The sequence below is a fragment of the Fukomys damarensis genome, unplaced genomic scaffold (assembly GCF_012274545.1).
Source record: "Fukomys damarensis isolate Sample0158 unplaced genomic scaffold, DMR_v1.0_HiC HiC_scaffold_5, whole genome shotgun sequence".
Lineage (NCBI taxonomy): Eukaryota > Metazoa > Chordata > Mammalia > Rodentia > Bathyergidae > Fukomys > Fukomys damarensis.
The window spans coordinates 44,262,627-44,281,760 of NW_022900917.1; the positions used below are offsets into that span (position 1 = coordinate 44,262,627).

At 36.7% G+C, this 19,134-nt stretch overlaps 1 pseudogene; it reads left to right on the plus strand.

Moving 5' to 3' along the window:
* The first annotated feature begins 13,049 nt into the window (after positions 1–13,049).
* On the plus strand, positions 13,050–13,635 carry LOC104853514 (annotated as a pseudogene).
* The last annotated feature ends 5,499 nt before the right edge of the window (positions 13,636–19,134 follow it).

A 19,134-nucleotide genomic window follows, 5' to 3' on the forward strand; every position in this document is an offset into this window, starting at 1 on the left:
AGGAACTATAGAATAGGAACTTTGTCATGTTCACTGGAGTAGCTGTAGTGCCTTGGACATTTTAGGGTGGTGCCAGAAATATTTGACGGATGGTTTTGAATCCGTCATATTGAATGAATATGAAAGAGGCCTTCCTCTTTACTTATCAAATAAGTATTTTTTAGGCAGGGGAATGATGAAGAGTTGAACCATAAAGCAGCAGAGTGGTTATGAGTTTAGGTTCTGAAGTCACAGTCCTTAGCTCAAGTTCTTGTTCTGCCACCAGTATGGGTGTACATTGTGTCTTTCACCATCCTCACATTTACACGCTGGCATCCCAACCCTTATTACTTCAGAATGTGACTCTAGGCCTATACTTTTTTGGGGGGTTGGGTAGTAGGGATTGAAGCACTCTACCATCCCAGACTGTACTTTATTTTATATTTTGAGACAAGGTCCTGCTAAGTTGCCTCGGCTGACCTCAAACTTGCCTTTCTTCTGTTTCAGCTACCCGTGTGTGTCTCAGTTACGTAGGTGTGAACCACCATGCCTGGCTCCTTTAGCATCTTTATAGCATCAATTACATTAAAGTAAGGTCATTAATGTGGACCCTAGTCCAATTTGACTGGTGTTTTTATAAGAGGAACTTTAGATGCACACATGACAGAGGGAAGATGATGTGAAGGCTTACATACAAGCCTAGGAGAGAGGCCTTTTAAAATATAGTAAGTCCTTACCTTACAAACAAGTTCCTTTCTAGGTCAATGTTGGTAAGTTGGATTTGTTCATAATCTGACAAAGCGAATCTTATACAGTACATCTGTGAAAGTTTTCAACTTGGGGACTTACTGTAGAATCCTCACAAGGAGCTAACTATGCTGACTTTGGACTTCTAGACGCTAGAGTCATAAGAAAATTTCTATTGTTTAAGCCACTCACTTTGTTGACTTTGTTATAGCAGTCCTACTAGACTGACGAATTTAACTTCTATAGACTTCAATGTCCTTGGCTACATTTTTTTTTTTTTTTTGATACTGCGTATTGAACTCAGGACTGTGAGCTTGTGAGGCAGGTGGTGACACCAGTGGCCTAAATCCCCAACCCTCAATTTTATAATCTGTAAAATGAAGAAATATTACAATATCTTCATCATCTTATTGGGAGAATTAAATGTAATATACACAATGCCTGGTTCATAGAAAGTATTTGATATCATATTTACTACTAGTATTGAACACAGTATTAGATGTACTTGCTGTATCCTTTTAACAGTTGATTGGTTTATTTTTTACTGTTTTGGAGATATCTTCAGGCATTCACATTTTGAAGTATCAGTCTCAATAGAACTGCAGTTTTTTTTATGGTTCAAACTATTTAAAAATATCTCATGCAAATGATCACACGAAAAATGTATTTAAAATGGTCAAAAGATTATTAGCTTAACTCCATGGAAGTCCATGTATAGAAACAGACCTAAAAGAGAATATCAATTATTTTTCGTCTTATAGGAAGAACCTGAGGTAAAAGTGATTGTAGATGATTTGATATAAAATTTCAAATCCCATAATACATCTATGTGTAGGCAAAGTATTAAACTTAGGCACATGCCTTTTGAAGATAGAAGCAACTTGTCCATTTACTTTGTACAGATCTTCCTTTGTAGGAGGAGTAAATGATGTCACAGACCTTTTAATCTATAAAAGGGCACAGCAGAAAACCTAATGGAAAATTACTTTAGAATGAAGTGTTAAAAGAATCAGGAAGAATTACCATCACCAGAAATGAATGCTTTAGAAAACAATTACATTCTCTTCAATTTAGTCTAGTTGTTCAAATCATCCATCATCAGAGATCTCAACTCTTGTTTAATAATGAATACTGGAGTTTAGACTAGGATGCTCTCTGATGGTGGGGTATAATTTTGTTCATAACATAATGAAATTGCATTTTAACTCTCAATCTAATTAATTTTCCAGTTTCAGGCACTGTCAGAAGATTGATGCAAACAATAAACTTGCTGTCAGGTAACAACACTAATAATGCGTTTCCCACACAGCACCATTGGAGAGGCCATCAGTTGGGATTCCCAGGTTGAAGAGCTATCCTCCTCAACATTTGCAGCCTTTATCCTCTAATGTGAGGAAGAGAGGAGAGTAGAAAGAAGCACTGATACATGCAAAATGTTGGAGATTTGAATGCAACCCTAGATTATATTTCAGAAATAATTGATTTTTTCTTAAGAAAATATTTAATTATGTAAATAATACACAAATGTAGGCTTTTAAAAAATTCAATCAATATAAAAGCACAGAATCCCTTTATTATCTTCTCTTCCTGAGGTCCTATTTCCCCTTATAAGAGATAAAAATTGTTGATTCTTGATAAATTTACATTCATATATAAAAAAACACACATATAGTTTAAAAAACATTTGTAAGATAGTTCTCTTGAATTCCGCTCTGTAACTTGCCTTTATAATCACATTTAATGATAAATATTAATTAATATTGGCTAGTCTGTACCACAGTAACAAATAAATGCCATATACTTTAATGTCTTAACTCCTTTGTCTGTCTCTGTAGCTGGCTTTGATTCCTGGATACTCCACTTCTGACTCAAGGCCTGGGATCCTGGAACTTTTCAACCTTATGATCTACCAAGTGAATTCTCCTGCAAGCCAATGGAAGATTAATAGTTCTTGTTCAAAAGAGAACTACACCTCCAGATAAGTAACTTTGGCATGCTACCTCTTGTTATTTTCATGATCATGATTATCCAGTCAGAGAAGGGAGTGTTAAATTCCTTTTTGGTATGGGCCCAAGAATATGCTGAGTTAGTGCATGATGGATTTGTGGGCTACTTCACTTATCCAGCACCTCAGGGCTCTTCCAGGTGAGGACTGGAACAAGCTACAGGATCTCATTAATTAAATGCAGAAAGTTTCTGGTGTTGGGTGTATGTACTTTCCTGACTTTTTGAGCAATGTCTCGCTAGTCCTTTGAGATCTTCACGAGCAGATCAGTACCACATCAAGACCTGATGTTCCCTGGATGACTTCCCTATGGGAAGACATAAGTAGCTTATACTGGTGGAGGAAAATATTGGCTTTTGGAGTACTTATCCTCTTGGGACTGTAATTTAGGCCTTGTATACTCAATTGCTTAATAAGCTTTGTTTCTTTCAGACTCAAGGCTGTTTGTGTCCTAGGAAAAAGGAAACCTGACATCTATTGAGGGCCTTTAGATAGACACCCTGGAGAGTGTCCCCAACTACCAACTATCATGCCAACTCCCTCCAGTAGGAAGAAGCTAGAACAATCATTGCCCATCTTTCCCAAAGGGAATGTCTATTTTCTGCCTGAACTGGTAATTTTAGTTAAGTTACAATTAATGATGCTTGGGAAAGTGCACTTGCTACCTGCCCTGAGTTTCTACCTTTTGTTGAACTATCCTGCTTAATAGGTTGACCTCACCTTGGCTCAGAGTGGTCTGAGATGTGGTTATTTCCATGTATAAAAGTGCCTAGACAAAGAGTCCTTGTGGCTACCCACTTTTAGATGCCATCTTGCTTTCAGGAGATTTCCTCTGATAAACTTACCTCCTGCATTCTCTAGTCCATTCTTTGGCATAATGAGACACGAACTCTTTGTGCATATACCCTGTAATGATAGTTTCTTTGTGTTTATCCTCCAATTGTTTAGAAATCAAACACCATTTTTCTTTTCAGAGTTTCCTCTGGATTTTTTACATTTATATTTAATTTAACAAAGTCTCAATACCTTACCACTCCCTACTGAACAGTAGAACATCCTGAACTTTGATCATCTTCCATTAAATTATTTGTCATTGTTGGCTAGTGTTTCAGTTTTATCTTTTTAAAACTACAAATTAGATAGAATTACCTATGAATGTTTCAGTTTATCCATTTGGTTAGATGTTTATTAATATTTTTGCTCAGTTTTTGTTTTTCAGAAAATTTTAGGTTCATTTTCTTTCTTCCTGGAGTACATTCTTACAAAATTCCTTCATTAATCTCGGTAGAAGGTAAACTCTTACAGTTTTTGTTTATTTTAGAATAAAAGGTTTAACCTAGTTAATGGAAAATTGTTTAGCTGAATGTGCAAGCTTAGATTGATAATTCCCTCAGCACATTTAAGACAATATTCTTTTGGTTTCTGTTCATGGTCTTGATGAGTGTGCCCTTTTTTCTGAAATTATTTATATATTATGCCACCATACTGTTAGATACATGTTTTTACTAGGTTCATATTATTTCTTGCATGCTTTATCTTATCCTACAATGAGTTTGTTATTAATTTTCTTTTGACTAAGGTGTTGTGTCTTGAATGAATTTTTCAGAAAAAAGTGCATAGGTGATATAAGTTTTGGTTACTTTTATTTTGAAAATGTTCCTTTTTTACTTCTTTCATGGTTTGAACCTGGCCGTTTTTTGACTGTGTTGTCATTTCCCTTGATATATATCCGCATCAAGACATATCACACTGGAGCCACAATTACAAGATATCCAAATATTTATTGCTTATTCAGGTATAGGAATAGTGGGGCAAATGCAGGGGAAAGGGGCCCATCAATAAAAGGGTACTTTGGCTTCCATGTAAATAATATTCTGGCTAGGCATAGAATTCTTCGATCACAATCATCTTCTTTCAAGTTTCTAACTAGTAGTTTCTTTTTTTTTTTTCTGGCTTCTAATCCTATCAGTGAAAAATATAACAATTCTGATTCTGTTTTCTCTGTGAATAACTGAAACTTGATCCCTTTTGAGAAGTTTACATGAATTTTTCCTCATCATTGGAGTACATAGATTCCACTAGAATGTATCTAGATTTTTCACCAATCTTGCTTTGCACATCATGTGCCCCTGAAATTTGAATGTCATATCTTTTCAGCTTGGAGAAGTAAAGAAAAGTTTTCTTTTATTCGTTCTTTCTTGAATTTCTTTATGTCTACTTGCATATTAGTTTTGTTGAAATTGCCACCCACATTTCTTTTCACTATTTTTTTCCTTTTATTTGTATTTCCTTGTTGTGTAACTTAAACCATTCCATTTTCAAGGTGAAGTATATAATTTTGATTAGAAAGCTACTAATAGACAAAATTGCCTACTTGCCTGGGGATGTGACTGAGATAATGTACCTGCAAGTCCCCTAAATGGAGGAGGAAGGGGTAGTCAATAAAGTATGGCTTTACTGTGCTAAATTTAATTGGAAAAGTACTGGCATTTGCCTATCTGTGCCTTAATTATTTGTGTTTAAACTGATAAAATGTTTGCAGAGGGAATGGGGCAAGGGTATATCCTAATAAAACCTATGTAGCATCTAGGAAGATTGTACCCCTTATAGTACTCAAACCACTGAGGAACTGAAAGAAGGGACTTTCATGCTAGGGGATAAATTGCTCGCTGTAACCATCCCAGGTGTGCCTGCTTGCCAGGTAAGCTGGCACTTGCTCTTGCAAGATTGAGAAATAAAGTCTCACTTTTGGTGCACTCCCAGTCCTTGGTCTGATCTCAGAATTAAATGGGGGTTATTCCTCACAATACCATCATCCCAGAATTTCTGCCCACTACATTTCTGAAACAAATATGGAAACAAAATCTTGTTTACAATTTCATAGCTACTTATAGTTAATATTAAGATATGATGGGATATAAGTCTTGACAGAAGTTATTACTGGACACTTAGGTTTATATACTCAGGTTCATCTGATTGCTGCTGACTAAATCAGACGAGATTGGGCATGTTCAGGGAGGTATGGCTGTAGATGCTGCTGAACAAATCAAAGCATATCATATATTTGAGTAGAAAGAAAAATATTTTTTTCAAAGCTAGCTCTGAGGAGGTGAAGGGGTCTATTTGCCTGAAATCACCACCTCACCATGTGCAGGTGTGTTAGGATCTTTTCTAACAAGGAACAGTGTGGGAGGGAATACAACGATATTTTCAGGGTAATTCCATCCCTTCTTAGACCCAGACCTCTCTTGCTTGCCTAAGGTAAGTTGGGTTTGACCTGGCACCAAGACTGACATATTCTGTCCATTGCTTTTGGTGGAAGAGAGGTGGGATAACCATTTATACCATAGGCCTGAGGAAGTTTGGAAGCCACTTGACACCAAAGAAAAAATGTGTAACTCTTAATGTTCCATTTGGCAGTGTCAGTTATAGTAGACAGACTGAAAGAATGTGTTGGTGAGGAAGTCTTGCCAATAAAATGTAGGAATAGAGGCAGCCACTATGGGAGAATTGTTAGTTTGTTCATTAATTTATTCATTCATCAAATGTGTATGAGTCTGAACTACCAGATTAATTGGGAGGTGATACACTAGAAATAGATAAAATCTACTTTATTTTTTTCTCATTACCCTCTTCTTAAATTTCAGTTTATTAGTGTAATACATAATGTTTACTTTCCTTGTGGGAAATTAATTCTTTTTCATCTCCTTTCTCTTCCTTTCCCTCTATTCATCGCTGAATCATCCTCCTTTCTATTTTTTGCATATGTACATATATAGTACATAATGATTATATTCCTTCTGTGGAGCTGGTACATGTATTACCATGTGTTGTGTCCAACAGATAGATTCCAAGCTCTTTTACAAAGCATACATCCAATGATAAGTGAAAAGCTGATATATGTATTGAGACTCACAAGAAAAATGTGCTCAGGGAAGGTCTATGCTGATAGTAATGCGGCATGAACAGAAAAAATGGTGTCAGGGTGATATGGAAATAAGAACCACAGCAAAGCACACAGATAGGTAGGCTTTCAGATTTTTAAAGGAAGTGCACTCCAGCCTGGGTGCCTCTCACTGGGTCTTGAGGCAAGATTGATAATAATTGAGATGGTTCTGAGTCATCTTGGGTGCTTACAGTGTTCATGTGTATCCCAGAATTCAAATGGATTAGGATTGTGTTAAATCTTATATCAATTTTGGAAGTATGGCCATTTTGACTATATTGGTTCTGCCTATCCAGAACAAAGGATATCTTTCCATTTTCTGATATCCTCTTCTTCAGAGTACCATAGTTTTCATTATAGTTGTCTTTAACTTCTGTGGTTAGGTTAATTCTGTAGTTAGGTTTATTCTTCTTGATGCTATTGTGAGTAGTATTTTCACCCTAATTTCTTTCTCAGTAGGTTCATTACTAGTGTACAGGAAAACTATTGATTTTTGTAGGTTGATTTCTATCTTGCTGCATTAATGAATTTGATTATTAATTCTAAGTGTCTTTTGGTATATTTTTGGGGATCTTCAATGTAGAGGATCATCTGCAATTGGGTACAGTGACATTGGGTCCAATGTCATCTGCAAATAAAAACAATTTGACTACTTCCTTTCTTACACATATCACTTTCATTTTTTTCTTGCCTTTCTTGCTCTTTCTAATGTTTTGGGTACACAAAAGTGGTGATAAGAGGACATCCTTGTCTTGTTCCTGATTTCAGAGGAAAAGCATTCAGTTTTTCCCATTTAGTGTGATGTTGGCAGTAGGTTTGTCATAAATAGCTTTTTATCAGGTTGAGATAAGGTCCTTCTGTACCTATTTTCTTCAGTGTTATTATCATGAAAGGATGTTGGGTTTTGTTAAAAGCTTTTTCTACATCTATTGCAATGACTGTGTGTTTTTCCCTTGTTTCTGTTTATGTGATGTATTACATTTATTGACTTGCATATGTTGAGGTATCCCTGGGATGAAACCTACTTGGTCATGATGTTTGATCTTTCTGATGATTCACTGAATTCTCTTTGCCAGTCTTTTATTGAGGATTTTTGCATCTATATTCATTAATTATATTGGTGTGCAGTTACTTCTTATACTAGCTTTGGGTTTGGATTCTTGTTTTTCTAGGACCTTCAAGTAATTATTTTTTGGAGCTTGCTCTGTTTTTGTGATATGGGCATTCATAGTTATAAGTTTCTTTCATTTTTTAATTTTTTTCTGTCATTGAGTTTATTGGTACATTTTAGGTATACAGTACAGTTATATTCATCATTGGGATCTTGTACTGTTACATGATAGGTCTTGGTTCTCATTTTTTCTCTTTATACCTGCCCCCCTCCCCATTTACAAAAACTTTATTTCCATTTTATCCATTTCATAGTAATAAGCTTCTGTCTTAGAACTGCTTTCATGTGTGCCATAAGTTCTGGGGTTTTTTTTTTTTTGTACAAGGGATCAAACTTGGGACCTTGTGCTTGAGAGGCCCTCTGGTATATTTTGATGACATTATCATTTAATTCTAGACTGTTTTGCTTATATTTTGATTTCTTCTGTAATCCATTGTTTAGATAAGAGTATAATTGCTATTGAGTGTAATTTCCACAAAGTCACATAATTTCTGTTTTCTTTTGTCATTGATTTCTTCCTCCCCCTCCTCCTTCTCCTCCTCTTCTTCCTCTTCTTCTTCTGTTTTTTTTTTTTTTTTTTTTTTTAACATGGTCTTGCTATGTGGTTCAGGCTGGCCTTGAACTTATGGTGATCCTCCTGCTTCAACTTCCTGAGTGCTGGGATTACAGGCATATGCCACCATGCCAAGCTTGTCATTGATTTCTAACTTTATTGTGCAGTATAATTTCAATTCTTTTACATTTCCTAAAGGCTGATTTATTGGCTAGTAAGTAGTCTGTTTTGGAGAAAGTTTCATGTGGTACTGAAAAAATATGCATTCTGCTGTTGTTGGGTGGAACACTGTAGATAGCGATTGAGTACCATTTCTTTGAAAATTTTGTTCAATTCTGATATTTCTTCATTGATTTTTAGACATTCACACTGAGAGTTATTGCTGGTAGGTTTTGACATTCTTGCCATTGCCTTATTGTCCTGTTGTTGATTTTCAATCCTTCCTTTCTCCTTGCATCATTTTGTTTAGTTCTTCTATCTTTTTATTAATGTCTGCTTTAGAGTCTGTGATGATATTGTTCAATTTGCCCATATCGTACTACTTACATCTGTGAGCTTGACAATTGCCTTACTGAACTGTTTTGTTATCCCCCCGATACCATTTCAAATAATCCCAGTGTAAGGCTTTTGTTTTCCTCCTCTTCAATGCCCCGTTGATTAGTGTTGGGAAGTTGGGTGGTTTTGGAGGCATTTCGTTGGCTTGTCTTCTCATATTTCTATTTTTGTTTATTTATTTGTTTGATTTGTGTTGAGGCTTGTGGATTTATTGCAGTGGAGAGTTTTGTTTCTAGCATGGAGACCTCCTTAGTTAATATCTACTTTTCAGTGGTGTCCTCTGGGCATGGCTAACTAGTGGGTTTTGCCTCTGCCCCAGGATCTACTACCTCTGTTTACTTGAGATGAGAGGTTGTAGCATGTTTGGCCCAGTTCCAAATTCTCCAAGTATGGGCCACAGTATTGTTAATGATCCCAGGACAATCTAGATATTGGCATTTTAAGAAAATCAATTAACAGCCACAGCTATGTCATCTTGGCTCTAGTGATAAAATCAGCATTTATTATAGCACTAAATACAAGCTGAATGTTGATGAACTCTAAGGACCAATTAACTCTCATCCTTTTCCATAGAAAAGAGATCTATAGTTATAGTATGAATAAGACAAGCTAAATATTGACCTATTATTTTCCTGCAAGTAACATAAGTTAATTCTTCTTTATGGCTTCTTCAGGATTTTTTTGTAGATATGTGAAGTGTGTCATTGGTATTTTGATATGTTATATTTTTTGACACTATAGGACACTTTTGATTATAAGGTCATTTTAACATTATTAATTCCACCAATCCATGAACAAGGGAGATATCGTCATCTTTTAGTGTCTTCTCCAATTTATCTTCTTAGTGTTCTGTATTTTTTTTTTTTTGTATCAGGGATCGAACTCAGATCCTTGTACTTGTGAGGCAGGCAGTGGGACCACTGAGCTAAATCCCTGGCAGTGTTTTGTAATTTTCACCATAGTGATCGTTTACCTTGCTGATTAGGTTGATTCCTAGGTATTTATTTGAAGGTATTTTAAGTGGAATTATTTTCCTGATTGCTTTCTCAGCTACTTCAGTATTGGTATATAGAATTATTGATTTTTAAATGCTGATTTTATATCCTACTACTTTGTTGAATTTAACAGATCCTATGGTGGAGTTAAGATGGCCTTTTAATTATAGGATTATATAATCTGCAAGTAAGGAAATTTGACTCCTTCTTTTCCATTTTGTATATCTTTTATTTATTTCTCTTGCTAAATTGCTCTGCCTAAGATTTTAAGCACTATACTGGATAAGAGTGGTATGAGAAAACATCCTTATCTCTTTTAATTTAGAGAAAATACTTTCAGTTCTTTCTCATTCATTGTGATATTGATTATAGCTGTCATAGATAGCCTTTATCATGTTAAATTATGACCCTTTTATACCTTGTTTCTTCAGGATTTTTATCAAGAAGCGGTGCTGAATTTTGTCACAGGCTTTTTCTACAACAATTGAGATGGTCATATGATTTTTATGTTTGATTCTGTTTATATAGTGTGTTACATTTATTGATTTATGTATGTCGAACCATTCTTGTATCCTTTGGATGTAGCCAACTTGATCATATACTGTATCTTTTTAATCTATTGAATTTGGTTTGTACATATTTCATTAAAAATTTTCCATTTATATTTATTAAGAATATTGGTCTATAGTTTTATTCTTTTTTTGTGTTTTTTTTGTGTTTTTTTGAGACAGAGTCTCACTATGTAATTGAGACTGATCTGGAATTCACTATGTAGCCCAGGTTGATCTCGAACTCACAGTGATCCTCCTACCTCAGCCTCCTGAGTGCTTTTTATTGCTGTTTCAATCTCATTGTTTGTTATTAATATGTTTAGTTTTTAAATATCATCAAGTTGGTAGATCATGTGTGTCTAGAAATTTATCAATTTTTTCTAGATTCTCCAATTTCTTGGAATATAGGTTTTCAGAATAGTTCCTAATGATTCTTTTATTTCAATCATGTCTATTGTAATTAATACAATTAGAGTTTTTTTTTTTTTTTAAGTACTAGGGATCAAACTCAGGTCCTTGTTCTTGCCAGGCAGGCATGGCACCACTGAACTACATCCCTGGCTCTACAATTAGAGATTTTTTAAAGGGAATGTTACAGTAGACATCATTGATATCAAGAACATCCACTTTAAAATCTGTAATTGTATTAATTTGGGTCTTTTCTCTTTTTCTTAGTTTAACTAAGGGTTTATCAGTCTCTTCCATGAAGAATCTGTTTCACTGACCTTTTGAATTGTTATATTAGTCTATATTTCATTAATTTCAGCTATGATTTTATTATTTCCCTCTTTTTGGTTCAGTTTTGGTTGTTGCCTTTCTAAGGCCTTAAAATATATCATCAGACTATTTACTTAAGATTACTCTGATTTTTTATGTTGGCACTCATAGCCATAAACTTTCAGACTGCCTTCGCTATATTCCAGTTTTTGATGTATTGTCTTTTCATTTGGATGAGGAACATTTTAAATAGCACCCAGGTTCATCAAAGTTCAGAAATGTGAATGACTATATTAGGGCATGGCAGAATATAAGTACCCATCACTTGCCTGTTTCTCCTTGGTATAGAACTAAAACAATGAATGTTTACTTCATGATGAGCTGAGTAACCTTGGGAGAATGCTGCAGAGAGACAGCAGCAGAGAGACAGAAAGCTCATGAAACCCAGAGATTTGAGATAACAGAATAGCAACAGAAACAGTGGGCACCACACTGAGGGAAGAAGGAATGTCTCTTTGGCATGGTTGGGTGAAAAAGAGAGTCCCAGCAAGTTCCATTAGCGCAGAACTCAATACCTCACAGACATATAGCCTAGATAGATAAAATATCTGTACTCTGCATGGTAGGCTAGTTGTAGAGAAGGAGTTCACTCTATCTCTCAGTGAATTCTCAGGCAGCTATAGCTAGGAGCCATCTTGAGAAGGATCCTATTATCTGAGGATCCTCTGTGGTTTAGGAACTCCTTATATTCCCATGTCCTAGACAGTCCATTGCTCGCAATTAGTGGGTACCCATTTTATGAGACAAGTCTTGACTTGAGGGAGTGACAATAATTCAGGCATATTGAGGATTCTGCGTTGTAGGAAACATGAGCTATTACTTGGAGGGAAGAGGAAGGCAGTCCCCTCTCAAATTGTTGGATTGGAGAACTGTGCTCTGTTGGCAGGGATGTGATTAATCATGTTTGGTTTTGTACAGATACCTGGATTGTGGAAGCCAGGAATGAGAGTGGCAGATCATGTGGTTCCTACTACCCTGACCCCAGAACAGAACTTTGCATTTCTGCTGCCTACTACCCTCGGCCCTTGGGGGACTTCTTGTGTCATGGCTTTTGCCTTGCCCCTAGGACATCCAGTCTAAAAAGCTCTGGAGAGAATCTATACCTGGTCCTCCCAGCATCCTCACTATCTCTTTCCAGCATACAATATAGCTGAGAGAAATTTCAATGAGCTTTATCCTCCAGTCACTCCTACTAGACATGACAGACAGGACAACTGAAAGAATCGAGGGGTGAAAAACCCCTGGCTATCAGTCTGTCCATGGAATATGCAGTCTAAAACCTAGAGAGAACCTTTACTTAGCATAAGTGCATCCTTATCTGAGCACCTTGGCTGACAGGAAATTTTTTTGTCCTTGTTGTTTTTAATGAAAATTTACAATTTTTAATTAAAAATTAAATTTAATTAAAATATTGCCTTTTAAAATATTTCCTTTTTTCTGTTGTTGTTGCTAATTAGGGTTATTTATATTTATTTTTACTTATGTCATTTTATTGTAGTGCTGAAGATCAAACCCAGAGTCTCATGCATCCTGGGTGGGTGCTTTGCCATTGAGCTATATTCCTTGCTCAGCTATAAGGAATTGTAAGCAGCTCCGCTTACAATATGGTCTTTCTTGAACCTTTGAAGACAATTAAACTTAAAAAAATAGGGGAACAGGCCCCAGAGAGCGGCGCTCCGGACGAGGCAGCGGTGGCCAGGGCCCGCGCTCTTGGCTGTTGGCGAAGGCATTGGCATTGGCGGTCCTGTGTGAGGCTGCCCGCCCGGCCGTGTTGTTCCCTTCAGCAGCCAAGGCCGGGTGTGAAGATGCTGGCGGTGTCCAAGGGGGACGGGATGCGGGGCCTGGCGGTCTTCATCTCAGACATCTGCAACTGCAGAAGTAAAGAAGCATAAATAAAGAGGATAAACAAGGAACTGGCAAATATTAGGTCAAAATTCAAAGGTGACAAGGCTCTTGATGGCTACAGTAAAAAGAAGTACGTGTGCAAGTTGCTCTTAATCTTCCTCCTGGGTCACGACATCGACTTTGGGCACACGGAGGCCGTGAACCTGCTGAGCTCCAACTGATACACAGAGAAGCAGATTGGCTACCTCTTCATCTCCGTGTTGGTGAACTCCCAACAGCTCATCCGCCTGATCAACAATACCATCAAGAACAACCTGGTCAGCCGTAACCCCACCTTCATGGGCTTGCCCTGCACTGCATCGCCAATGTGCACATCCGGGAGATGGCGGAGGCCTTCGCAGGGGAGGTCCCCAAGATCCTCATCACAGGAGACACCATGGACAGTGTGAAGCAGAGTGTGGCCCTGTGCCTGCTGCACTTGTACAGGGTGTCCCCGACCTCATCCCAATGAGTGACTGGACGTCGCGTGTGGTGCACCTGCTCAATGACCAGCACTTGGGCGTGGTCACTGCTGGCACCAGCCTGATCACCACACTGGCCCAGAAGAACCACGAGGAGTTCAAGACCTCTGTCTCCCCCGCATTCTCCAGGCTGAGCAGAATCGTGACTTCTGCATCCACGGACCTTCAAGATTATACCTACTACTTTGTAATTTCAAACCAAAACTGATTAAGAGAGACAAAGAAGGCCATGATATCCTTGTACAGGGAACAATTTAAGAGGAAGAGATGACAATCATAAACATATATGCACCGGATATTAATGCCCCCAACTATATAAAAGAAATATTAAGTAACATGAAAAACCAAATAAGCACTAATACAATTGTAGTGGGGGATCTAAATAGCCCACTATCACAAATAGACATATCATCTAGGTAAAAAATCAACAACAAAATACTAGAACTGAACCAAGCTTTTGAACGCATGGACTTCATAGATGTCTATAGAGTGTTCCAACCCACAAAATCAGATATACATTCTTTTTGGCTGCACATGGGTCATTCTCCAAGATATACCACATACTAGCTCATAGAACATGTCTGAATAAATGCAAAAGAATCAAAGTTATCCCCTGTATATTATCAGATCATAGTGCAATCAAGCTGGATAGCAGTAGCATAAGAAACCTTAGGAATTTCACAAAAGCATGAAAATTCAACAACACTCTCCTGAACAATCAATGGATCACAGAGGAAATGAAAGAAGAAATTAGACAGTTTTTACAAATAAATGAAAATGCCAATACAACATACAGAAATCTATGGAACACAATAAAAGCAGCTCTATGTGAAAAATTCATAGCACTGAATGCCCACACTAGGAAAACAGACCGAGCTCAAATAAACAATCTTAGACTACTAGAAAAACAAGAGCAAGAAAAACCCAAAGCTCGAACAAGAGAGGAAATTATAAAGATTAGAGCAGAAATCAATGCAATGGAAACTAAAAAAATGATACAAAAAAATAAATGAATTGAAGAGTTGGTTTTTTTAGAGAATAAATGAAATTGATAAACCCTTAGCTAACCTTATCAAAAAAGGAAAAAAAAAAGGCTCAGATCCATGCAATCAGGAATGAAAAAGGCGAAGTTACAACAGATCCCACAGAAATCCAGAAGATCATTAATACCTACTTTGAGAACCTGTAGTCTAATAAAATGGAAAACACAGAAGAAATGGACAGATTTTTAGATACTTATGAATTACCAAAGTTGAACAAAGAAGATGAAAACAGTTTAAACACCCCAATTGCAATCAGTGAAATTGAAAATGTAATTAAAAATTTACCAACAAAGAAAAGCCCAGGTCCTGACGGATTCACGGCTGAATTTTGCAAGACATTTAGAGAAGAACTACTGCTTTTACTCTTCAAACTTTGCATTGAAATTGAAAGGGTAGCAATACTTTCAAATTCATTCCTGGAAGCAAGTATCACTTTGGTTCCCAAACCAGGGAAAGATACAACCAAAAAAGAGAACTACAGGCCAATCTCCTTAATGAATATAGATGCAAAAATCCTTAATAAGATACTAGCAAACAGAATACAGAGCATCACCAAGAAGATCATACATCCTGCCCAAGTCGGATTTATTCCAGGGATGCAAGGATGGTTCAACATACATAAGTCAATAAATGTAATACACTATATTAACAAAGTCAAGGACAAAAACCACATGATCCTCTCGATAGATGCAGAAAAGCATATGACAAAATTCAACACCCATTCATGATAAAAACCCTGTAAAAAATTGGAATAGATGGTCTATATCTCCACTTAATAAAGGCTATCTATGAAAAATCAACAGCCAATATCATATTAAATGGCCAAAAACTGAAAACCTTCATGTTAAAATCAGGAGCAACGCAAGGATGCCCGCTATCACCACTCCTCTTTGATATAGTTCTGGAAACACTAGCCATAGCAATTAGGCAAGAGAAAGAAATTAAAGCAATAAAGATAGGAAAGGAAGAAGTTATACAGTCATTATTTTCTGATGATATGATACTCTACATTGAAGACCCAAAAACCTCCACCAAAAGACTTCTTGACTTAATTGACACTTTTAGCAGAGTAGCTGGATACAAGGTCAACACCCCAAAATCAACAGCCTTCTTGTACATAAATAACAGACTTGCTGAGAGAGAAATTAGGGAAACAATTCCTTTCACAATACCATCCAAAAAAATTAAGTATCTAGGAGTCAACCTAACAAAAGAAGCAAAAGACCTCTACACTGAAAACTACAGCACTCTGAAAAAAGAGATTGAAGAGGATATAAGAAAATGGAAAGATATCCCCTGCTCCTCGGAAGAATCAACATAGTGAAAATGGCCATACTACCAAAACTGCTATGCAGATTCAATGCAATGCCAATTGAAATTCCAAAACAATATTTCACAGAACTAGAAAAAAGGATCCAAAAATTCATTTGGAACCATAAGAGACCTAAAATAGCAAAAGCCATCCTAGGCAACAGAGACATGGTAGCGGGTATAACAATTCCCAATTTGAAACTATACTACAAAACCACTGTGATAAAAACAGCATTGTACTGGCAAAGAAAGAGATCTGAGGATCAGTGGAACGGATTGGAAGACACAAAAACAAATCCAGATGTACTCAACTATGTCGTCTTTGACAAAGGAGCTGACCATCCTCAGTGGAGAAAATATAGCCTCTTTAATAAATGCTGTTGGAAGAGCTGGCTCTCAACCTGCCAAAGATGAAAACTGGACCCTTATCTTTCACCATGCACTAAATTAAAATCCAAGTGGATTAAAGATCTAAATATTAAAACAGAAACTTTAAACTTGCTGCAAGATAAGTAAAGCAGAACTCTGGAAGATGTTGGCATAGGAAAAGACTTTATGAACAAATCCTCAGTATCATGGGAACTAGCAGAAAGAATCAACAACTGGGATCTCATCTCATCAAAAAACTTCTGCACTGCAAAAGAAACCATCAACAGAACTAAGAGACAACCTACAATGTGGGAAAAAATTTTTACCAGCTGCTCCTCCTACAAAGGACTATTATCTAGAATATATAAAGAACTCAAAACAATCAGTCCCCCAAATATAAAGACAAAATTCAAATATGGGCATCTGAAATGAACAGACATTTCTCAGAAAAAGAAGTAAAAACAGCAAGTAAATATATGAAAAAGTGTTTCACATCACTGGCCATTCGAGAGATGCAGATGAAAACAACACTGAGATTCCACCTCACCCCACAAAGAATAGCTGCTATCAAGAAATCAACAATAGCAAATGTTGGCAGGGATGTGGGGAGAAAGGCACCCTTTTCCATTGTTGGTGGGAGTGCAGACTGGTGCACCCACTATGGAAATCAATATGGAGATACCTCAAAGAGCTGGGACTAGAGGTTCCATTTGACCCAGCCATCCCTCTGCTGGGTATCTTTCCAAAAGAATTAAAAGAATCACATCACAGAGATATATGTGCATCTATGTTTATAGCAGCACAGTTTGTAATAGTTAAACCTTGGAAACAGCCCATTTTCCCATCAGTTGGAAACTGGATAAAGAAGATGTGGTTTTTCTATAAAACGGAATATTACTCAGCCATAAAGAATGAGAAATTAGATTCATTCATAGGAAAATGGATACATATTGAGGATATAGTCCTCAGTGAAATAAATAAGTCACACATGGGTAAATACCGAATAGTTTCTCTGGTGTAATAAACTATAATAGTACATAAGATCCTAATGACATAATGTACAATGAGAAATAGGAAGAAAAGGTCTAAAGGTGTAGCGAAAGTGAGAAGGGTAGAGGAAAGATAATAAGGGAAAAGAAAAAATAGGAGAAAATGAAGAAATGGAAATGAAGTGTTTATAAAGGGGGAGGGGAGGAGTGGTGAAGGGAGGGCAGGGACAAGGGGAAAAAATGAGAACCAAGACCTGTCATGTAAAGGTGCAAGATCCCAAAGATGAATGTAACTGTACTGTATACCTAGGATGTACCAATAAACTAAGTGAGGAAAAAATATAGGGGAACAAAAGCTGTCACTTGATGATTTATCTTCCAACTAGTGGGTATCTGAGGCTTCACTCCTTGGCAGTCATTTCTATAGTAGCAGGAGAGAAGAATAACATAACTTTTGCCGACATCATTCTTATGTGGACCTTCCATATTTGTTGTTCCAATACTCATCAGATTGTTCATTTTTTTTTCTTTTGGTACCGGGGATTGAACTCAGGTTCTTGTGCATGCGAGGCAGGCGGCAGAACCACTGAACTAAATCCCCAGCCCAGGTTCTTCATTGTTGACAAGACTAAATGGAGTACCACAGAGGAAGAGCTGTAATCCTAGTACCCACCCTCTGTAAGATACCAGAATCTGCATCAGTGCCTAATTAGAAGACTGGAGCTTTAGGCCCTCCGTTGCAAGCAGAACAAATAGTATCAGAATCACTTTCAAATAACAGATGAACTTTCTACAAGTGCCTGTGGAAAACTCCATTATATGTTAGGGACTACAATTCCCATTATAAGAGTAACCATAGAAGTTTACATACTATACTATTTATACTACAACTTCCTGAATTACCAGAGCAAATGCATTCGTGTGATAGCTACAGAAACTGTGAGTATCTCAGTTTCTGACACAGTATACAGTATGCTGAAACCCACTAATCACAGTGAAGAAGTTATGGGGGATTACATTATAATATTCTGTTGTAAATAAACTCAACAAAGATCCTTCAAGACACAGAGGAGAAAACTTACCATGATAGCCATCATATAAAAACTAAATAGATATCCATTCTAACAGATGTGTAAATCTCAACACAGAAACACAAGAAATATGAAAAAAGGTAATATAATACCTCCTAAAGTTCATAACTTTATAGCAACAGATTGTAAAGGTTGTAGATGCAACCTTGATAAAGAATTCAACAAAGTGTTATTCAAAATGATCAGTAAAGTAAAAGAGGACACAAATAAAGAGCTGAGTGAATTAACTAAAACTCTGCAGAATATGAATGTTGCATTCAACATGGAACTATTGAAAAAGAGGCAAACAGAAATTTTGGAATTGAAAAGCTCAAGTCAATTTCTTTTCTTTTTTTTTTTTTTGGTACCGGGGATTGAACTTGGGTCCTTGCGCTTGCAAGGCAGGCCACTGAACCACTGAGCTAAATCCCTGGCAGAAAAGCTCAAGTCAATTTCGAAAAAATCAGTTTAAAACCTCAACAACAGACATGAGTGAGTAAAAGAAAGAACTTTGGAGTTTGAAGATAGGTATGTTCAATATCACATGCAGCCAGAATCGAAGCAGAAAAAATAAGAAACCAGTTGGATTCAAGTTCTCTTGGATGCCATCAAACAAACATTCACATAATTGGCATACCCAAGGGAGAAGAAAGAAAGGTTAACAACATTAAAAAATTGCTCAATGAAATAATAAAATCTGCAAGAGA